We start from the raw sequence: 23,956 nt of genomic DNA, 5'->3' as shown, positions 1-23,956 counted from the left end.
ATTATGTATAAAATAAATAAGCTACAAGGTTATATTGCTCAACACAGGGACTATAGCTTGTATTTTATAATAACTATAAATGCAGTATAACCTTTAAAAATTGTGAATCACCATGTTGTACACCTGTACCATATAATATTGTACATCAGCTATAGCTCAATAAAGAAAAGAGATGATAGGGTATATCCTCTTTTGAAACAGGAGCGGGGAAGTCTCCTCCTTTCTCTGTTGCTTTCCTCCAATATCCGTAATTTCCTACCAATTTGTCTAGGGCTTTACCAGCATCACCACTTGGCAAAGTGAAGTTGATTTATGAAAAGCACTTTCTTATTTTATTTTATTATTATTTTTAAATTTTTATTATTTTTTTTTTGCGGTACGCGGGCCTCTCACTGCCGCGGCCTCTCCCGTTGCGGAGCACAGGCTCTGGACGTGCAGGCTCAGCGGCCATGGCTCACGGGCCTAGCCACTCCGCGGCATGTGGGATCTTCCCAGACCAGGGCACGAACCCGTGTCCCCTGCAGGCGGACTCTCAACCACTGCGCCTCCAGGGAAGCCCAAGCACTTGCTTATTTTAATAATCAAGCTAATGACAAAAGAACTCAAATGACTTGTTTGGGGGCTTGGCATTGAAGTTGATTTTATTTGCTGTAATCTACCCAACAAATGACAGTACTAAGGTTTCCTTTCCCATCTTTTTTGGGCAGGTGTTTGTGTCATTTTTTTGGCAGCACTGAAGAAACTGTCTCTTACTGAGCTTTAAGTTTGAATAGCTTTGAAATCTTGAAAAAATAGTTATATCTTTTAATACTGCATCAACACTGTCTACATTTAACGTGTCCCAAAATTTGAATGACTGAATATTTTATACTTGCCAGTGCAAACACAGCAATAATTAAGCAACAAGTTCTTCTTTTCTGGGCCCTACCCAGAGATATAAAAAGAAAGGGTAAGGCGTGGGAACTGTCCTCATAGAACTTGGAATGGCTTCTCTCTGTGTCTGTCTTGAAATATTTGAGAACGAACTCATGCCAATCACAGTTCAAGGTGGAAACACAATAGTGAATGAAATAATAAGCAAAAGTCTTTGGGGCTAAAGCAGTAAATAAGACTTAGAAAAATCCCTGTCCTCATAGAGCTTACATTCTAGAGGGGTAGGGGCAGAAGATAAGGACATAAATAAGAAAATATGTGGTATGCCAGGTGGTGATAAGTGCTATGGAGAAACTAAAGTGGGGAAGAGGGAGAGGGAATGTCAGAGGTGGGGGAGAGGGAATGTCAGAGGTGAGTGGGAGGCAGTTGGCAACTTTAAATATAGTGGTCATGGAGACCCCGCTGTGAAGGTGTCACGTGAGCACCTAGACCAGGTAAGAGAGAGAGCCTTGGGGACCTCTGCAGGAAGAGCCTTCCAGGCAGAAATGCAAAGGTGCTACAGTGGCATCATGAAGTCACTGGCTCTCAAAACAGCAAGGAGACCAGTGATGGGAGTGGAATAAGCTGGGGGGAGAGTAGTAAAAGGTCAGAGACATAAGGCGGCAGCCCTTCCATCCTGCAGAGCCTTTAGAAGTTATCTGGGAGATGTTTCCTCCTTCCCTTCCTCTTCCTTCCCCCCTTCCTTTCCCTCTTCCTTCCTTCCTCCCTCCCTCTCTTTCTCTCTCTCTTTCTCTCCTTTCTTTCTTCCTTCCTTCCTTCCTTCCTTCCTTCCTTCCTTTCTTGGGACTGAGTGAGTTGGGGAGCCATTGGCAGAATTTGCACCAAGGAATGACCTGATTAAATGTATGATTTAAAAGATCACTGGCTACTGTAAGAATCAATAATAGGAGGGAGGGGGCAAGGCTGAAGGAGGCTACTGCAGTAATCCAGAGGATACTGGCCTAGACCCAGGTGGTTGCAGTAGAGGTGGTATAAAGGGGCATTCTTTGTCTGTTTGGAAAGAGTGGAGGAGACAGGATTTACTGAAGGGTAGGATGTGGGGCATGAGTGAGAAAGCAGAGTCCAAGATGGTTCCAAGGTTTGGGACCAGATAACTGAAAGGGTGGGACTGTCATGTATTGAGATGGGAAGGCTGAGGAGGAACAGGTTTGGAAGAGGGTTCGATCAGCTTGGGACACCTTACATTTGAGATGCCTGTCAGGCTTCCACATGCAGACAGGGAGTCAGTGGTTGAGGGTATGACTGTGAGTTCAGGGGAGAGATCTGGGCTGAAGATGTAATTGGGGGACTTCACTATGTCTGCAAAAGCCATGAAACGGGAGCTGATCCATAAGCGTGAGGAGATCAGACTGGCCTGTCAGAGCAGAGTGCGCACAAGTAAGTGGCAGTTGTAGGGTCCTTTATTTTTTGCTACAGCTGTTTGAGAGGAGTTAGGAATGTGTGGGCCAGAAGAGTTGAAACAGCTTTCATGGAGAGTGTGAGAATAGAACTGGTCCTTGCAGATGGATAATATTTGGAGGGGTAGAAATAACGAGGAGAGGACATTTGGTTAAAAGGTATGAGAATTAAACACAGCACAGCCCCTTAGCAGGAAGGTAGTAAGGGAAAACATACCAAGATCACGGTAGAATTTTCTCGCTTGCGGAAGGGATGGGACTTTAGTCTCTGTTCAGTCTATTTCCCAGGATCACGATATGCAAATGATAGAGTTTTGAGTCCCATTAAAATCTTGAGTGTTTCGCGACACTTGAGCAACAGCTTCTCCCCCTTAATCCTTGCAGCTAGTGCTGCCTTATATTTTGTAGTAACTTGAAACTGACGTGAGGAATTTTAAGTACATCTCTTATCAAAACAGATGTTTCATAGACTATCTGGTGGTCAGCTCGTCTTTCAGAAAGCAGCTTGGAATTTGAATTTAGTTCCTCTCCTAATTTTATGTTCTCCAAAGTCACTGTGTGGGAAATTTAAAATTTATTAGCAACTTTCTCTTGTTCTTGGATCTTAGAGAGATGGCAGTTTCAGTAAACCTGAAAAAATTGTATGCTGTGTTACCTAGAGGCAGATTATTGAACAACTTCACAAATCTAAGGCACGTAAGTATTTTAACGCTTTCATTGGAACTTTGGGGTCATATTTTATAAAGGAAAAAAAAAGCCTCTGCCTTCTTTTTTGATGCAAAATGATAATTAAAACAAAAACGAACTTCATAAAACAATACAAAGGATGCCAACTTCAGAACAAATGATTAGAAAAATTTTGCCTCTTGTTCCCTCTCCCTCTACTTTTTACTAGAATCTAGATGAGGTTCAAGTCTCATTTTTATTCTGGGTAAAAGTTTCTCATGGAGTTGGGAAAGCTGAGGACTTCAACAGAACTCCCTGAAGTAAGAGCAAGTTGTGTATTTCTTTGTTCATTTTAGTTAAAGAATGCCTTTAAAACAATGTCTTGTTAGTGGTTTGGCATAACCTTGTGTGACATTTCTGTATCCCCACTTCTTTGGGTTTCAGGGAGGTACAGAGCACAGCTCCAGCAGGCTGTGACAGTTTATGAGGCCCCCTAGGTGTTGGCTGGAGAGCAGCATCAGTGAGCAGCCCAGTGGACCCTCAAGCACTGTCCAGTAGAATGTTCTAGTCTCCCTCATGGTGACAGAAATAGTCTGTGTCTGCACTGGCCAATATGGAAGCATTAGCCACATGTGGCTACTGAGTGACTGAAATGTGGCTGGTGTAGCTGAGAAACTGAATTTTAAATTTTATTTAATTTTAATTTACTTAAATTTAAGTGGCCACATGTGGCTAGTGTCTGCTGACCTGGACAGCACAGCCAAGCTGACGGCTGGTCTTGGGCTTGCTGGAGCATGGAGTGGGCAGATGCTCACGCTGTCCTTGCTGGGTCCTCTCCACCACACTGGTGAGTGTCCACAAGCATATCTTTCTCATCTATACACAGCCCCCAGAGTTGCTTCTAGTGACTGGAGACAGGACAGGACTTTGTGAAATACCTCCTCCCTGTCTTTCATGGGAGTGGGGAGAAGGAATATAGAAAGGCAGAGTGATGTTGGAAGAGATGAGGTCACTGTTATGATCTTAAAGACCTTTGATATTAAAAAGTATATTAAGAATAGTCTATTAAAATCATTGAATATTTTATAACTGATTATGAAAGAGAATTATCCTGGGGAGTAGATTTTAGAGGTAACACTGTGAGATAATCTCACTAGTGTTTTGAAAGTAGGGATTCTGTGAGTGACCCGCTTTCTTTCCTTGAGGAGGGTTGCTCATTTATGAGTACTCTTAAGGTTTTTTTTCATTTTTTATTAAATATTTTTTTTCAGTTTAGGAAATCATTTTAATAATTCTTCTTTTATCAATATTATACCTTTGTGAATAAGGCTTACAGAATATATGTATATTTTTTAACTTATTTCTTTAAAAAAATTTTTATTGGAATATTGCTTTTTTTTTTTTTTTTCCTTGCGGTACGCGGGCCTCTCACTGTTGTGGCCTCTTCCGTTGCGGAGCACAGGCTCCAGATGCGCAGGCTCAGCGGCCATGGTTCACGAGCCCAGCCACTCCGTGGCATGTGGGATCTTCCCGGACTAGGGCACGAACCCACGTCCCCTGCATTGGCAGGCGGACTCTCAACCACTGCACCACCAGGGAAGCCCTTATTGGAATATTGTTGATTTAAAATGTTGTGTTAGTTTCTCCTGTACAGCAAAGTCAATCAGTTATACATATATCCACTCTTTTTAAGATTCTATTCACATACAGATCATTACAGAGTATTGAGTAGCGTTCCCTGTGCTATACAGTAGGTCCTTATTAATTATCTATTTTATATACAGTAGTGTGTATATGTCAATCCCAATCTCCCAATTTATCCCTCCCCCCACTTCCCCTCTGGTAACCATAAGTTTGTTTTCTATATCTGTAACTCTATTTCTGTTTTATAAATAAGTTCATTTGTACCATTATTTTTAGATTCCACATAGAGCAATATATACACCATTGGTATTTATGCGAAAACACACAGCAGGCCTTCAATAATCCACTCTTGAATCACACCATTGGTATCAATACCGTTGATAAATACCAACGGTGTGTGTATTGCTCTGGGTGGGGATTATTAAGGAGAGGGATACAGAGCACAGGATGTTAAAATGACTAAGGTAGGGCCACTGTAGGGCAAGAAGAAGGGTCGAGTATGTGACCAGGACCCCAGTGGGCCCAGCCTCAGAACTCTCAGTTGAGATGTTGGTGTTATGAAGTGTAGTGCATTAAAATTATACTCCTGGGTCCCGATGGGCGGTAGATGGGAGAGAGGAAGGAAGGCTTTTGCCTCTCAATGATCAGTTTTCACCTCGGAAGAATTCCACATACTAGCAATTTACCGCTGCAGTGAGGAGCTGTCCCCGCTGAATTTGTGGAGAAAGGTTTTTAAAAAGATTTGTTGATGGGTATTTCTGTGGTTATTCTGTTACTCTCACTCTTAAAACCACATGGAGCCTATGTGCCAGGGGCTATGCTTCACTTGCCATCTAAATGATGAGGAAAAAAATGTGTACACAGGGACTTCCCTGGTGGCGCAGTGGTTAAGAATCCGCCTGCCAACGCAGGGGACACGGGTTCGAGCCCTGGTCCGGGAAGATCCCACATGCCGCAGAGCAACTAAGCCCGTGTGCCACAACTACTGAGCCTGTACTCTAGAGCCCGTGAGCCACAACTACTGAAGCCCGTGCTCCTAGAGCCCGTGCTCCACAACAAGAGAAGCCACCGCAATGAGAAGCCCGTGCACCACAACTAAAGCTTGCATGCAGCAACAGACCCAATGCAGCCAAAAATAAATAAATAAATAAATAAATAAATGTGTACACGGATGAAGAAAGCTAACAATGAAACACGCTGTGAGATAGATCCCCAATGCCTGGTCAGACAGTGAATGCGTATCCCCCCGTACTTGTCCTCAAAGACATAAGGGGCCGTCGGGTGGAAGAGGTACTACGCTTCCCCTCCGGGGCTCCAGAAGACAAAACTGGTGGTTATTTTCTAATTAAATAAATGGTTTTTGAAGGCCTGTTTGTGCAGCGCTCTCTGGTGAGGGAGAATGATTTAGGACCGGAAGGCTTAGCAGAAGATGAAGATGTGACAGTGGCTGCCAGTTGTGGGGAGATTCATTTCAATCGAGAGAAGAGAAGGCTTCAGGAAATAGAAGAGACAGCTATGAGGGGATTAGCCCCCTTTGCTGGAGGTGTCCCCAGAGAGACTTCCTGGACTCGTGGGGACTCGTGCTTGTAGGGCAGGGGTCAACAAACTACTGACCTTGGGCCAAATCCTCTCCCTGCCTCTTTTTATAAATAGAGTTTTATCAGAATCCAGCCATGCTGGTTTAAGCGTGCAAGGCTGCTTTCACACTGCAACGGTAGAGGTGAGTAGTGACAAGACCACACGACCTACAAAGCCTAAATTATTTACTATCTGCCCCTATATAGAAAAAGTTTGAGGGCCCTAAAGAGGATCAGATGCAGTGATATGTAAAATCCTTCTTAATTTTCCGAATGTAAGGGATTCAGACAAGAAACAAGCCTGTGGGAAGTGTGGAGAAGGGTTCCTGTGAGAGACGGACCTTGAAGGAAATTCTTTCTGGTCCTGGCAGAGAAGGCCATTCCATATGACCACTTGGGCAGATCTCCAGGGGAGTAAGTCAGTGTACCTGGGATGCTTCCAACAGACTCATTCCAACATCCACCCATTCATTTGTTCATTCATTCATTTTGCCTCTAGCACGTTGTTGGCTGGTGTAGACAGTAATCTAAACCATTTCTCTGCTTGCTCTTGGTAAAGTAAGCACAAACTCTGGCATGAGCTGTTGGCATTTCGATAAGAACTTTGCCAGTATGGAAATGCTCATTAAGTTCAATGTTTATAATCGAGTTTTATGGAGTTATTTTATTTCAAGTATAATAGTCTCACCTAGACATAACTTAGAATTTATTCACGTGTTTGGCTGAATCGTAAGATGTAAGAAATGGTTGTTCCAAAATGAAAACCTCACTGTATTGGCAGGAGATGCAGCTCGTGGTGTTAAGGATAGGATGCACATTACTATTCATGCCTTTTTAATTGATAAGCCTTTAAGCCTTCTGGAAGCCTTTAAAAGTTGTTTTGTCAACATTAGACCAGCTGCTGTGTAATTATGGTAGCTCTTCTTGCAGTTAAATTCTTTTAGTAACGTGTTCAATCTGCTGATGCCAAAGTGCTTTGAACCTGTGATATATACTATAGAGAGCTTTTGTTTTTACTTACAGATGGTTGTGCCGTTTTCTGGGCAACTCTGTAGAATTTTCACAGAAATTTTGAAGATGAATTACTTCAAATGGGAGGCAAATGAATTTGAGCATCAGGTTACTCCTCCCCCTATAAAAATTGTTCATGTGACTTGAGTTTTGAACTTGACTCATAACAACCTAAATATGCTCATTAAAAAAAAAAAATCTGCTCCTTGAAACGTTTTAAGGGCTCTTTTCACTGACTCTCCAGCTTGTAAATCAAAACTTTCTGGCACCAGTCAGATGATGGTAAAAGCAGGGGAGCCTGTGACAAAGATCGTTGCTTAAGGAGGAACCCGGCGCGGTGGTTCTGCCCTCTGTGCAGGGGACTGAAGCTTCATTCAGAAAACCTTTAGCAGTGTGTTTTGCTATTTTTAAAAGGAGTTCTATCCTGAAGTCTGGCACAAGAAGGTATAACTAGGTAGGGACTGGTGTCAGAAAGATGCAAACAGAAGATCCTGTGCTTCTTTCCTCCTGGTCCCCTGTCCTCCCCACATGCTTTGTGCACCATATCTATGGACAGATCACACTGGTGCTTAAGGCATGTAAGAGGTGGGGTGGTGATGCTGGTGGCCATGGAGGTTGCTCCTGTTAGCTCAGGCCACTTAGGTCACTTCTTCCCTATGGCATTTTAAGAGAATAAGGCAAAGCCTTTTAAAATAGAGGTGCAGAGCCTCAGCACCTGGAGGAACAAGAGACTTAGATGGAGCCACAGCTGGCTCTCTCTGGCCCCTTGGTCCCCTCTGTGTTAAGGAATGCATCTATGTTGGTGGAAAGTTGTGAAGTGAGTCCCTCAACCACCTGTGCTCACCCTTCCTCTCCACTTTGTGGTATAAGGGATCTGGGAGAGAAATTGACCCTTTACTGTATGAAAAAGCCAGTCTGTTTCAAGTTTAAATAGATGTTCAGGAGTGTTAATAATTTGCAAAATCTGGAGAAGAAGCTCTCCTGGACAGTATTGCCTTTTATAATGGTAGAGTCTGCTAAAAACTGTCTCTTCCGCTTACTCACTCAGGAAGTGAAGATTTGTTTGCCTTGGGAGCTCTTGAGCCCTGAGAACTGACAGATTTGGGAGGTTTGAGGACCCATGGACAGTTAGCTGTCAGGTATTTGTGTGTTTTGAAGTAGCTGTTGAGACACTGTTCTAAAGAGAACTAGAATTTGTTTAATTAAAAGTTGCCTAAATTAATTATATTTTTCCTGTGGGACAAAACTCATTCCTGGTAAATGGCTTCCTCTTTTCAAAGTAAGACTGAATGTTAGTTCAGAGTGTTTTTAATTTTTCAGGCTGGTAGAATAGGCTGCCCAGATGTGACCAAGAAAACTAGCATGAGTCTCAGTGTTCTGTATCTAAATATCAAGACTTGTTAATATCATTATGCATTTTTTGTGGCATTACTTTTTGCTAAGGTACATAGTTTACATTGATATGATAGGAATTAAATCTGCCTTCAAGTGTCTATTCTAATTGCTTGCATAAGACCTGGTCTAATCAATCTTATCACATCAACATGTTCTATGCTTTCACCCATAATGCTTATCCCATTAGCATTTTAAATGCTTTCTCAAAGTCTTGCATATAGTTTTAGAAAATTATAAACTTTTTTTTTTTTTTTTTTTGCGGTAGGCGGGCCTCTCACTGTTGTGGCCTCTCCTGCTGCGGAGCACAGGCTTCGGACACGCAGGCCCAGCGGCCATGGCTCACGGGCCTAGCCACTCCGCGGCATGTGGGATCTTCCCGGACCGGGGCACGAACCCGTGTCCCCTGCATCGGCAGGTGGACTCTCAACCACTGCGCCACCAGGGAAGCCCGAAAATTATAAACTTTTGAAATTGCTCTGAGGGCTGCAAAATTGTTCTTGTTACTCCTCCACAGTAATCTCACATTATCTCTCGATTGCACTGAATCAGGGAGAGCAGATGTTGGCTTTAACTTCTGGTGCTAAGACATAATAGGCATAAACCTACATGCATATATATATGTACATAATATACATACACATGAGTAATCAGTTCCTAAAGAAGCCCACAATCAACAAGACAAAGGACTTGTGCACGCTCAGATGGCTGTAGGGTCGTGGAGATCTTTCCTTCTCAAGCTACTCATCCCTCTGAGTCTCCTATTATAGTCAAAGGTACTCAGGCATAAAACCTTTTTATTATTTTTATCAAGTATTTAGATTCTTATTTACAAGCAGCAAAAACCAACTCAAATTAATTTAGGAAAATTTATTTTTCAAGGATTATCTCGTATGTGGAGGAGAATGGATCTTTTTCTTACCCCTAACTTACTCTTCTTGGACTCTGTAATGATTCACCTCTGCACTCTGGGTCTGTGTGCTTGAGTAAGAGTACATTTTTATGTTGTTGGACTCTGCCACCCCTCCCTTACATGAATAAATGGAGAATAATTGAAGGAAGAGTCAGACAGTGAAACTGCTGGTAGACCAAGGCTATAGCTGGGTCTGTATCCAATACTCTCTCCCCATCTCTTGATTTCTCTCACCTCCTTGGTTTCATTCTTTCTTACTGCAGCCCAGGTGTAGAGAAGGTGACTGCAAATGCTCCTGAGATACACACATCCCATATTTTATGCCACTATGTGGGACTGACTCATGCTCTTCTGTTCCCAGAATCAATAATCCTGAAGAATAGAGCTGATTGGCCCAGCCTGAGACAGATGTCAACTTAGACCAATCAGCTGTGGCTGCGGGTAGGACCACACTGTACAATACTTGTCATTGGGCTCCTTTCCTATGTATTGGTAAAAGGAGAATCAATGAAGCTTGAAACATATGAGATGTTTTCCTTGCCCACATGTGGGCACATCACCTTTTTCTTACCAACCATGACTACTGGCCTCTTCCAGATGCCTACTTTTTCCTGTCACTTCTACTTTGCCTGCCATTGCTTTTCATGGTTGGTGAAGAACCTGGGACAAGACATAGTGTGGACAGAAGGAGAGTTCCTGCGTTAGTGATTGAGAGCAGGTCTCTTCTGGTCTTTTCCCTTGAGCCCCAGTGATGCTCCTCGTCCTTTTCAGAATGCAGAGAGGTGACAGCTTGGGAGAAGGCAGATGAAAAGGTCAAATGATGAAGCTCACAGTCTGCTTTTGGCCCAGGAGATAATACCCTTTTCTAAAGGCTAAATGTTTTCTCAGGATGAATAGATCAGTCATGAGTCCAAAATTTCATGACTACCTTAGATTTTTTTTTTTTTTTTCTGGTATGCGGGCCTCTCACTGTTGTGGCCTCTGCAGTTGGGGAGCACAGGCTCCGGATGCGCAGGCTCAGTGGCCACGGCTCACGGGCCCAGCCGCTCCGCAGTATGTGGGATCTTCCCGGACCGGGGCACGAACCCGTGTGCCCTGCATCAGCAGGTGGACTCTCAACCATTGCGCCACCAGGGAAGCCCCTTAGGAGATATTTGATTCTTTATGTATGTATAACATATGTATAATAGTTGGAGAAAAATGTACTTTGGGTTTTGACTTATTTCCTAATTTGTTTTCATTACCCAAATTCATTTGCACATATTTATTAGGCTAAGAAAGTTTTCCAAACCCATTTAACGTGTAACTTTTCAAAAATTTACTGGGATCCTCTGTGTGTTCACTTAAATAGAAGTCATTCTTTTGTTTCCCCCAAGATAATGGTGCTAACTCACTTACGTTCTGCTTCTGACAGCCATTTGGCAGTAATGCGTCCCCAAAGGAATTGCAGTGGATTTCTAAATCTTGTGTTTTCAGTTGTTGCCTAGTTATCCCACCCTGATTGGCATTTAACCATTGAATTGGATTTTTCTCCTACTGAAGAGAGCTTTATGAGCTTTAACTTCAAGTGCCTAGATCACAGTCTGATGTTTGCATTATAATTGACACTGAGTAAGCAATTTTTGCTGGAAAAGGCCTTATCTCCTAAGATTGAGGGAGGATTTAGACACATGTCCCTGACACTCTTTTTCAGGGTTCATTTGAGTGTGCTTCGGGGTGGCTCTGTAGGCGAACACATTAATAACAATCTCACCCAGCACACATTAGCATGCTTATTAATTTATTTCTGCCATCAGCGGTGATCATATTCCCTGAGAGGTGCTTCTCAGGGCTTGTTGACTGATATGGCCATAAATATATCCCTGAAGAGTAAAGCTGTAGCTGTTTCAGCACACATGGAACAAAAATAAATGTCCCGGGCTTCCCTGGTGGCGCAGTGGTTGAGAGTCCGCCTGCCGATGCAGGGGACACGGGTTCGTGTCCCGGTCTAGGAGGATCCCACATGCCGCGGAGCGGCTGGGCACGTGAGCCATGGCCGCTGAGCCTGTGCGTCCGGAGCCTGTGCTCCGCAGTGGGAGAGGCCACAGCGGTGAGAGGCCCGTGTACCGCAAAAAAAATAAAATAAATGTCCCACTGTTTTAGTATTACAAATTAGAATCCTATTGCGGCATGAAATTTAAGATGGTGATAGTTTAATTTCTACTCTTTTTTTTAACATAATGGCAGAATAAATAGAATTTAAAAATTTTAATCAAATAAGTTTTGCCGACCATATTGTGTGTGTGGTTCATTCTTTGCCCCTTAAGTCATGCAATATTTTATATTTCAAAAACAGCACTACCTTTGGACATTCTTACCTTTAATTATTGATAGTCAATAAACAAAAATTGTTCTCTGGGCCTATAAATGGATTTTGAGGGAAAGAATATATCTTTGCCTTAGAGAGACTGAATAATGAACTTGATGTTTCTTCTATCACCATGTTCACTCATTCAGTCAACAAATATCAATTGGGTACCTGCCTGTTCTACCTCTGGAAACTTAAAACTAGGGAGATACGGATCTATAAGAAACTTCCAATAAAGAGTTATAGACATCATGATAGAAGGTGCCATGGGACACAAAGGAGGGAGCAGTCAGTTGAGATCAGGGAAGCCTTAACTAGAAGATGACAGCTGAAGGGGGCCATCTGCCCTGGGGAGGACAAGAAGGAAGAAGGAAGACTGTGAACTAAAACACAGGCATAAAGCAGAAGGCAGCATGGTCAACTGGAGGAGGTCATGTGTGTTTGAATATGATTAGGATGAAGGGCATGTGTAGCTAGATGTGGGACACAAAAAGGGTAGGATAGAGGCCTAACCAGATATAACCAGGATATATATGTTTTTTTGTATATTTTATATATATATAAAATATATGTATCTTAGTTGGACACACACGTGTACACATATATACACATATATGCATGTACGTGCATACATGCATATACATGTATACACATGTAGGAACATACGTGTGTGTATCCAGTTATGGAATATTGATTTTATTTTAGGTATTAGTATTTTTCAGTCTTTTGTTATCTGTTCCTAAGCTTAAGAGGAGTATAAATATTCCTGTCTTTCTACCTGGGGAAGTGTAAGAATCTTGGGAGGTAGAGGAAAAGGGTTATATTCTGTCGTTTTTCTCCTCCTTTTGTCTCCCAGGCTTTAATCACACCAGCCTGTTCAATATTCCCAACTTTTTAATGCACTTTCCCGGGATGCCCTTGACCGCAAGTTTAAGCAAGTATCAATGCCCAGTTCTGTGCCTGCATCACTCTCGTCATGAGGCCCTCTCTTCCTTTCTTGGTTGAGATACATGGATCCATCTTCTGTTACCCCAGAGCACTTTGTTTATACTTTTCCAATAGCCCTGAGTGGTGTCTGATGTGCACTAGAATTTATTTTCTTTTTTAAAAATATGTCTGTTTTATTCAGTAGTCTGTGGACTCCTTGAGCTCAGCAGTTGTATCAGATTCATTCTTGTATCCCTGACATCTGTGGTAGACTAAATAGTGGTCCCTCCATAATGTACACGCCCTAATCCCTGGAACCTGTGAGTGTTACCTTACATGGCAAAAGGGATTTTGTAAATGTGATTAAGCTAAGGATCCTGAGATGAGGTGATTATCCTGCTGGGCCCACTGTAATCATGGGTCCTTATTAGAAGGAAGCAGATGGCTCGGGGCAGAGAACGTCATGTGATGGGGGGGGGGGAGATAATCAGTAGAAGCAGAAGTTGGAATGATGTGCTTTGAAGACGGAAGGAGCCACCAGCCAAGGAATGCAGGTGGCCCCTAGAAGCTAGAAAAAGCAAGGAAATAGAATCTCCCTTAGAGCCTCCAGAAAGAATGCAGCTCTGCTGACACTTGATTTTAGCCCAGTAAGACCTATTTCAGACTTTGGACCTCCAGAACGAAGAGATAATAAACTTGTGTCATTTTTAAGCAGCTAAGCATGTGGTAATTTGTTACAGCAGCAATAGGAAACTAATACAGCACGTAACACACACCTAATATGCAGAAGGACTCAGTATATTTGCATCTTTTTTTTAAAAGGTTTTTTTTTTGATGTGGACCATTTTTAAAGTCTTTATTGAATTTGTTACAATATTGCTTGTTTTATGTCTTGGTTTTTTGGCCGTGAGGCATTTGGGATCTTAGCTCCCCAACCAGTGATGGAACCTGCAACCCCTGCATTGGAAGGTGACGTCTTAACCACTGGACCACCAGAGAAGTCCCAGTATATTTGCATCTTATCTTGATTAAGCAGAGAATCTGATCCTCATAATTATGGTAGCTAATATTTACTGAACCTTTTGCTATGTGACAGTCACTGTGCTCAGCCCTTTATACGTGACCCTCATAATTACTCTGAGGCTGCAGGCTCTTATTATCCCCACTTGGCAGATGAGGAAACTAATGCACAGCATGTTTTAATAATTGGTCCCAAATCACACTGCCCACAGGTGATGGCACTGGGACCTGAAGCAAGCAGTCTTGCTTCTTGGTCTCGGTCCCACACCTCGCTATCCCACACCTCACTTACTCATAGCACCAGATTTACATGTGCTCCCCTAGTGTGATGGGGCATGGCGAGAGGAAAGCTGCAGGAGCTCCATTTGAGTATTGATGCCTTCCCTCATCAATTGCCTCTGTAAATTGGGCAAGTCAGCTAACCCAGATCTCTGTGCCTGTCTTTGCCAAATCTTTCTGCTTGCCTTATGGGATTAATGTGAGGATTGAACAATAAGTTACGTGTGAAAGTGCTTTGAGACGTATCAAGCACTACACGTATGCTGTTTATCATTATATATTTGGTTGCTTGCATATCGTCCACATTACTGTGGACCAGAGCTACGTGGCTCATGAGCTATGACGTCTGACTCATTTGGTAAGCAGGTGCTTAATCTACTCGATAAACGCATTTGATAAAAGTGCCCTTTTGCCCTCTAAGTTATCATTCTTATATTTGGGATCATTGGCACTAAAAACCAGAGAGCTCACAATTTAGTCTCCGGCATAGAACTTCATTTTTTTTTCTTTTTAAAATGAATCCTTCTTATTGCTCTGAGGGAATATTTGTAACGTGTAGCCGGCAGGAAGGGAGGGCTGATGGAAGGCTTGCAGTGATTTCAGCAGCTTTTCAGTGGGGTTCTTCGGGATAAGGGAACAATGAATCCCTTGAGGATGCTTGTCATTTGTGGTGGAGAGTCCTAGGCTGGGAATGAGCTGCAAATCCTGGGGAGTCCTGACTTGAGAAGATTGGAAGTTTAAAAAGAAAGCCAGTGAGGTGGAGGTGATTCTCTTTCTCCCTGTCCTGCCTTCACCTGCAAGATTACGTTTCTTTACGATGCTTTAATTGCTCATTGTCTGCCATTTGATTTTTTTTTTTTTTTTTTGCCATTTGATCTTGAGATTAGTTGAGATCACCAGGATAATGGAAGGCTAAGGTATGACCTGACCAGACCTGAACTGACTGTCAGGTTCTCAACTTTTTGAAATATTGATGAGCTGCAGGGTGGCTGATTTGTGTTGAGATGACACCTGGCCAAAATATAGCACCTTGTTATGATTTATTGCTTCTTTTGTTTACCCACCCATAACATAGGGTCTGCAGAGCACAAGTGTTTAATGCATGTTCAAGGCAAGTCCAGCTATCCTGAATGGGGTAATATCCCAACATAAAATGGTACTGTGATAGGGATCCTTATGTGTACATTTTTGTTCCTCTATTTGATTATTTCCTTGGTGTGGGTTCTTAGACATAGAATTAGTCAACCAAGGGGATGAACTTTAAAACAAAAGCAGGGGCTTCCCTGGTGGCGCAGTGGTTGAGAATCTGCCTGCTAATGCATGGGACACAGGTTCGAGCCCTGGTCTGGGAGGATCCCACATGCCGCGGAGCAACTAGGCCCATGAGCCACAACTACTGAGCCTGTGCGTCTGGCCTGTGCTCCGCAACAAGAGAGACCGCAATAGTGAGAGGCCCGCGCACGGCGATGAAGAGTGGCCCCCGCTTGCCACAACTAGAGAAAGCCCTCGCACAGAAACGAAGACCCAACACAGCAAAAATAAATAAATTAATAAACTCCTACCCCAACATCTTAAAAACAAAACAAAACAAAACAAAAAAAAAACAAAATTAAAACCAAACAAAATGAAAAAAATTGGTACATATTAACAGATTGCTTTCTTTAAAGATTATATTAATTTACATTCCCACTAGTAGTGTATGAGAATGCTTATCTCACTGCAAGCTTGCCAGCGCTCACTTATTCAATAAATATTTATAGAGTTCTCACAGTCTTCAGGTTCAGACATTTTTGAAGAGTTTTCAAAAGTGCCCCAGGTGATTCAAAGTGTAGCTAGCTGAGAACCGCTGGTTTGGTTGACGGAAGAAAAATAAGAAAGGAGATTTTCTCTCATCACTTCTCTGTGGTCTGAATGTCTCTCCCTATCCCGTTAAAATAGAATAGATCAGTTTTGTTAGGTCATTCCTGTTTTGTTTTGTTTTATTTACATAGGACACCCTATCCCTACGAGCAGCCGTTTCACACTCAGTCTAACATCATCTTGAAGCAATAATCCATAGCAGTGTCAACTATGGGCTTAGTAATATAATCCTCTGCTCACACGGCGCTTTCCAATGTTCAAATAGTTCTGTCGAGTGGTGTTACCTTTCAACTGAATAGGATCTTCTTGTTTGTAAAGTGCGTCACTAATATGATCTCATTTAATCGCTGCAATTACCTTGTGAATCTGGCGTTTTCATTCTTTTTACAGAAAAGAGGAAAGACCACAATTAATAATTAACTTTTCTCTAAGGTCACACAAGTACTAATCATGCGTTAGGAGCTGACTCAATGCAGATCTTCTGACTTCAAGCTCAGAGTTTCTCATGCTGTGTCATAACCTGCCGTTGGGATTTCTCTAGTTCTGCTCTGTTTTATTACAGGATCCGGCTATTAGATTGTTTTAGCTTACTTTATTTAGTGTCTGCAGGTTTTACTGAGCTTTCCTTTGCTCATTTTCTTCCCTATATGCTCATCTACAATTCTAAGTATCCAGAGTAGTTTCTCAACTTCTTTTTTCATTATTTCTCCCTCCCCAAGGGGAGAAAATTAATTTAAATTCTTTCTAATGAGAGAAATTAAATACTAAGGAATAAGATCTCGTCAAGCAGGATTGAGCTTTGGAGGGCCACCACCTGTTGTTATATGTAAGATGTTTTTTGCCTCCCAACGACCAATTTTCATCTTCTTGGGGGCTCAAAAACGGACAAACTAATTTAGATGACTACAGGTGGGCTGTAGGACTTACAGATGGAATTGGCATATGTGTGTAGTTAGTGGGGTTCATATGAAACTGACATTACTCTTTACCAAAGCCTGTTTAGAAAGCTACAAACCAACTAATCACTTAAAAGGCAGCAGTGCTTTAATGTGAATTGCTAATTATTTAAATATGCATTCCACGTGATCAAATCACCTAGCTATCAAACTTGTCTTGGTTTTCCAGATGCTGTGTAGGTCATATAGATTATGTCTTCCTTTTCCACCCACTGCCTACTTTTTTTTTGAAATCTCAAATACTTTTATTCATATTGGTTAAAACTTGGCAACAGCCAACATGTTCATCAAAAGATGAAATGGTAAGCAAATATGGCATATCCACTCAATGGAATACTACTCAGCAATAAAAATGAATACACTAATGATACAAGCAACATAATGGATTAATGTCAAAATCATTGTGTTAAGGAAAAGAAGCCAGACACAAAAGAGGAAACAATGGAATGATTGAGAAAGGAGAAATTAGGAAATGAGGCCATGAATGAGGAAACATAGAAACGATTGAAATGTTTTACATCTTAAATGTGATTGAGATTGTACAGATGTGTACATGGTTTAGAATTCCTTTACTTGTACATTTTAAATGGATGCAGTTCACTATAGGTAGATTATATTGCAGAAAGTTATTTAAAGTGATATATCAAATTTAATATTGCTGATTTGAGGCTCCTACATAGCTGTTCAATAATCTGAGTGCTGGGGCTTCCCTGGTGGCGCAGTGGTTGAGAGTCCGCCTGCCGATGCAGGGGACACGGGTTCGTGCCCCGGTCTGAGAAGATCCCACATGCCGCGGAGCGGCTTGGGCCCGTGAGCCATGGCCGCTGAGCCTGCGCGTCCGGAGCCTGTGCTCCGCAATGGGAGAGGCCACAGCGGTGAGAGTCCCGCGTGCCACAGAAAAAAAAATAATAATAATAATCTGAGTGTTGACTTTAGATGCAAATAGTTTGTTATCTCTTAGTTTTTAAAAAATATTTAATAAACTGGAAAGCCATGTCTTCAGTATTTTATTCTAAGTCCACACTTCTCAAATGTGAATACAGTCATTGTGGGACGCCGCCAGGAAGGAGCTGGATTCTTGGTCCAGAGGAAGGCGAAATCACATTTTTGCATCTTGCTTGCACTACCCGGGAGTGCCGCGTAAGGCGCCACGCGTGCATCCCGTGGATTGTAGGCGTAGCAATGTAGTGTCACATGTACTGACACACACCAATCCAGGGCTGTTGTGTGGACCTTCTGGCCAGTATAAAGCCTGCCATATTCTGCTGCATAGGGTCTTCCTTCCATCTTTTTCAACTAAGCTGTGCTCCAATAAAGTGTGATACGAGAAGAATCTTGCGTGTGGTGACTCGTCATTCTGCTGGTCAGAAGCGGCTCGCCGCAAGTCATGTTCTAGAATATCAGTGGTACGGCACCCACTGCCTACTTTTTTATGAGCTTCATATGAGCTCTTGTATACCTGTTGCCACAGCTCTGGCTCAGCTTTTAGATTTATTAGTTTCTGATTTGAGGCAGTTACATATGTTTCCATTTATAATTTTCAGAAATAAATACTGGCGTGTTCTGAGACAGGAAAACACTGCATTGGTAGATAAGGGCCCTCTCTTGCTGGGCTTGACTGTCTGCCACCAGCTCTGACATCCTCTGACCCTTGGCATGGAAAGAATGTAAGTGGGAATCAAGGGCCCCAGGTAGCTTCTGTTTGTTTTTGTAAGAGATCCAGATCTAAGGGGTTTGAGAAGATGCCAGATTTTATAAACACAGAGCCAAAGAAAAGAACAAGGATGGCAGGGAGGGGCCAGGCATTGGGGAGGTGTACTTGCAGGGAGTAGAGCTTGGCGGAAAATGAGCTTTCATTCATTTCTATGGGTAGAATTTTTAAGATTAACATGCTAGTTTCTTTATTGAAGTCAAACAAGATTTTAAGTCATTTATCAGGGTTCATAGAGTGCTTATATATAGAAGTCAGAATAAAAGTAAATGAACCATGAATGCTAACATGCATCTAACAAATTTAATAAGATTTAAAAGTTAAATAAACCAATGGAGGTTGCAGTTTCCTCCAAAGCCCCATTACAAGTTTTAACCTGGGTTACCTTTTTTTTTTCTCCCCTTTTCTTTCCCCTCTCTTCATTTTACACAATGTCTTGTGTGGCTTCTTTAGTCTCAAGTTTTAGAACACGAAAGCTTGTTTTTAGAGGGAATTTCGTTTTTAGTTATGATGCTGAACAACGGGCTCGTGTGCCCACGGGGTGTAACCAAACTCTGATAGTGGATGTCTGTGGCAAAGTAAGGGTTTATTTGTAGGGTGCCAAGCAAGGGAGTGGTAGACAAGCCTCAGATCCACTCCATCTTGGTGTCTGAGTTAGGAATATTTTAAAAGGGAAGAACAAAGAAACTGGGATTAGTTACATCTTGTGACATTTCTGTGACAATTCTTTATTGCGGCTTCGAGAGTCAGGATGTCTCCGGTTTACGAATCTCTGGCCAGGTGGTCCATGGCTCAGGGGTCTGTGAGCTCATCTTGCCCCGGAGAAACAACCTGCGTTTGTACATTGAGGGTGATAGCAACAACAGCAATTTTAGTACCTTAACGATGTTATCGGTAACAGCAATCTTAGTCATCTGACTCCGGTTAGCGTTCAGTTAACACAGGATTGAAGTAACAGGGGACAAGAAAGTGGTTGAGATCCTAGCTTAGGTGGGCTTACTGTCAATTTCCACAGCAGTCACTGCTCAAGAACATAGCCGAGGGTGTCTGGCCCTGCCTGGGACTTTCCCTCCCACCTGTGGCTTCATTTACCAGAGGATCTGGAAGGTTTTCCCATGCATCTTAAGCCAGGCTATTTGAAATTTACTAGCACAGTGGTTCAAGGGAGATTTATGTAGAGAAAGGAAGAGAAAGTAGACTTATATGTTATTACAAATTCTAAAGGAATAGATTTTTTTTTTTTCCTATAAGAAGCACTCTGGTTTAATTCATCGACAGGAGGATGGGGTGATGGAGATTTTATCCACATGACTTTCTTATCCTTTGCTTCCCCCACCCTCGCAACACTTCAGACGGAAGAGTGAGCCATTCTTTTTCTCTTTCATGCTTAGGAAACAAAACTGTGGTTGGTGGTAATTCCTTCAGGGTATCAGTCACCAACATTTTTTGTATGCCTTGCATACGTCAGGAATCATGCCATCGAAACACATGCCTGCCACTTAGCCAGCATCAGCAGGCCTCACCAGCTGATACACTTAGCACATGTTTAACTGAGGTACCAAAGGGTGCAGAGGTACGAGACTCTAGTAGCGGAGATGCTTGGTAAGACTTGTTTTGTCAATTCTTCCAGACTTTGGTAAGTCTTCAAAATACTCCCAGTCAATCCTAATTTAGGTTTAGGATTTCTCTTCTTGATCCTGGGGAGGGGTATTTGACCATCAGCAAAAACAAGTCCCTGGGACTCTGCTTCCCTCTCAAAGGCTTCAGAAATTCCCAACCCTGGGGAGGTGTCTCTTTGGATTTCAGGTCTCAGGAGAGGTTGATACATTCCAGGAGCTTGACTTCCTTGGGCTTTTTATTGGAATTGACCCTTATTCTGGACAGAGGACAAATCAGGGACTGTGCCTTGAAAATAGAGATTTAATAGCCTTGCTCCAGGGTAAAGTTATAATGGGGAATGGGTGCTGGTGAGGCTTTTTCTAGCTTTAAGCTGCCCCACCCCAGTTCATCCTCGTTAATTCCTAATACTTGTAACACAGCTCTCCTGGTAAGACCTTAAGCCTGATAAAGTCTCACTCCACTATTAAGATTGTAACTGTACACTTTGCTCATGCTGTCATATTTCTGTCAGTTTGAAGTCTCTGTTTAAATCAAAAGAGTACTCTGACTGCATTTGCCTAGAAGATTAGTTATCCAGATTGGCTCAAAGCCCATGAGTAGAAGTATTAATCCCTGTGTTGTCTTAAATACCTAGGGACAATTCACGGGGACAGCTCAACCTGGAGTGCTGTGTGGATTTCATTCTCACTTGTTAATTAACAAGCTCTTTTGGGGACTTGAGGCGCTGGAGCTGAACACCTGACTTTAGGTGACTCTGGGATGTTATCGTCTTAAAGCTGGTCTCATCGTTGGGATGTTATCGTCTTAAAGCTGGTCTCATCGTTAACATGCAGGAGAATTTGAAGAGTTTGATATAGTTTAGAAAAAATTCATCTCTGTAAGCCAATTTATATATGTTCAAGGACAAGCAAAACGAATCCATTGTAATAAAGGCCAGAATAGTGGTTACCTCTGGAAAGAGTGGGGACAGGGCAGAGGATGAGCTATCTGGAGTATAGGACATGTTCTGTATCTTGCTGGTGTGGGAGTTACGTGGGGACATACATATATACAAAATCATAGAGCTATACATCAGTGAAAAAGAAAAAGTATTCTCATTTGAGAGTTTATGCCATCAATCTCCAAGCTCATAGACTTTGTTAAAGATTCTCAGTGTATGGGACTTCCCTGTTGGCTAGTGGTTAAGACTCCGTTCTCCCAATGCAGGGGGCCCGGGTTCGATCTCTCAATGAACTAGATCCCACATGCATGCTGCAACTAAGAGTTTGCATGCCACAACTAAGGAGCCAGTCAGCCACAACTAAGTAGCCTGCCTGCTGCAACCAAGACCTGGCACAACCAAATAAATAAATAAAATAAATATTAAAAAAAATTCTCAATGAAAGCCTTCGGAAGGTTTTAAGGTTGTGTTGGGAGTAATGTGATGAGATCTGTACTTTGAAGAGCTCTCTCTGGTTGTTGCTGGAGAAAGGATGGGGTGAAAGAGTGAAAGCAGTGACAGTGGCTTGGGAGACTGGTGCGATGAGCCAGCAGGAGACAGTGGACACTTGGATTAGACGGTGGTGGGGAGAGAAGGGGATGGAGAGACAGGTGGGTTGCGGGAGCATTGAGGATGACTCCCAAGACTCCAGAATGTGAGTATGGATGGAGAGGCCGTTGCCTAGAGATCAAGAATTCAGCTGGAGACAGGTTAAGTTTCAGATGCCCGTGAGCCAGCCTTAGAGATGACAAGTAGGTAATTAAGTAAATGAGTCTGGAGCCAGTAAATAGGTCTGGGCTGAAGTTATAAATTCATGAGTGGCTGGTGGGGTATTTAAAGCAATGGGAATGCCTGAGATCACTTTGGGCAAATGCATAGAGTTGGAAGAAAAGAGATTCCAAGACTCTGCCCTGGCAAATTGCCGCATTTAGAGGTCAGGTAGGGGAGGAGTCGGAAACCAAGGCTAAAACGGCGTGCAAGAGAGGTAGAAGGACAGCAAGGGGACTGCGCGATGCCCTAGGAGGGAACAGTGCCGCTAGAAGCAGGGAGTGGTCAACTGTGGTGGACGCTGTTGAAAGTCAGGTAAGTGGAGGATTGAAATCCTCAGTTGGATTTGGCAGCATTGAGGCCATGGTCATATCAGCAAGAATGGCTTACGTGGAGGGGTGGTGGTAGAAGCCACCACAAAGACAGATTTGTTTCTTCCCTGCAGGACATTTATCGCATTAGCTGTGTATTCAAAATATCCTTACTTTATGTAACATTTAATTGTGTGACAACATTTAAATTACAAGTTTAATTCTAGAGCACAATGTAAAAGGGATTAATTGGGGTCCCAGTTTCTTAGTTGTTTTAGTCAAAGAAATTGAATTCAGAAAATGCTGTGGGAAATTATTTGGGAGTCCATATATTTACTCGGTAGAATTTTTGAAGAGATTATTTTCACGGTCTATTCCTGGCCTCCACATAGAAAGGAACTGCATGATACTCGAGTCATGCTGCCTTAGAGGACAGTCTTGAGTGAGGTTTCTTGGGACATTTAGAATTTCTCCAGCTGATATTCAGGCTAAGTATCCCTCTAGGCTAAAATGACCAGCATTTTTCTTAAACTTATTACAGAAATCCTGATAAAGAAAAGAAACCAGGACAGTCAGTACTCATGCCACATTATTTCAAAAGTCAAAATAGACTGTTTTGTTGACTTAAATACATAAGCTTAGCAAAAAGAAAAAACAAAACAAAAATGGAAAAAATGTCTCAAAATTGTGCCCAGGTCTTCAGTATAGGAAGTATTTTGTGAATATGATGCATCGTATTGCTTTGGTCAATAGCTTTGAAAAGTACAGAGGAGAAGTGTGACGCTTACATCCTGGAGGGTTGTGGTGACACAGGCCTTGAACTTGAGTGTTCCCCAGTTCTGGGAATGAAGGCAACAATTTGAGTATTACCTAGAGCCCGGAAAGTTGTGGCTGCCCAAGGGATATTAAATGTTGAATAATATTACATTGAATAGAAAACCTGCCCCTGACAATCTCCTTTGTCTTGCTTCCTTTCTGAGTCTCAGGCTCTTAAGAGAAATGATCTGTAATAAATTTCATATTCTTATGCCACTTAGGAGGTTCTGCTGAGAATTGCAAGGTCAAAACTATAGTGAGGTTCTTTATACACATATCAATGGGGAGAGCCTTGACGTCCTGTTCAATGGGACAGTGGCACATATTAGGCTTTTACTATAGGTGGTTCATATTTCTGGGATGAAATTTGATTTTACAGCATAGTCATATTTATAAAATATTATATATATATATATAATTTTTTTTTTGTCTGTCTCCCTCCTCTCCACTCCCCACTGTTTTTGCACCCATCTCCTTTCCATATACACACGTATACCATTTTTATTTTGGGATCCATTACTCCTTCCACATCCCTTATTGCTGCCAAAACCACGTGGGCTGAAGGCTGGGCTGGATGGACAGACACCTCCCCCTACCCTTCTTTGTGTGGTTGGAAAACTTTTCTGTTTTTTTGGTGTTTTTTTTTTTCTGAATAAAAAAGATTCTACTAACTAAAAGAAGAAAAATTGTACCTATATATAAAATTATATGTTATATAATTATAGTATATAAAAATTAGATATATATGTTTTTTCTTTTTCACATGTGCTGGGATGACCAAGGTGAGAAAGTAGTGAGGAGATTCATTGATTCTGGAACTTTACCAGGG

At 42.2% G+C, this 23,956-nt stretch overlaps 1 protein-coding gene across 4 annotated transcripts in view; it reads left to right on the top strand.

Moving 5' to 3' along the window:
- LYPD6 (LY6/PLAUR domain containing 6) overlaps window positions 1-23,956 on the top strand; it is a 110,873-nt gene that overhangs the window by 11,414 nt on the left and 75,503 nt on the right. Inside the window, exon 2 of one of the 4 annotated variants that reach the window (XM_019923289.3) lies at window positions 2,939-3,026. The exons of the other annotated variants lie outside the window; for them this stretch is intronic. The gene's annotated coding sequence lies outside the window, so the exon portion shown is untranslated. The remainder of the gene's footprint in view (window positions 1-2,938; window positions 3,027-23,956) is intronic. 4 annotated transcript variants of the gene reach the window in all.

The sequence above is a fragment of the Tursiops truncatus genome, chromosome 7 (genome assembly GCF_011762595.2).
Source record: "Tursiops truncatus isolate mTurTru1 chromosome 7, mTurTru1.mat.Y, whole genome shotgun sequence".
NCBI classification, from domain to species: Eukaryota; Metazoa; Chordata; class Mammalia; order Artiodactyla; family Delphinidae; genus Tursiops; species Tursiops truncatus.
The sequence above is the reverse complement of the archived record's forward strand: the minus strand, read 5'-3'. Positions and strand labels throughout refer to the sequence as shown.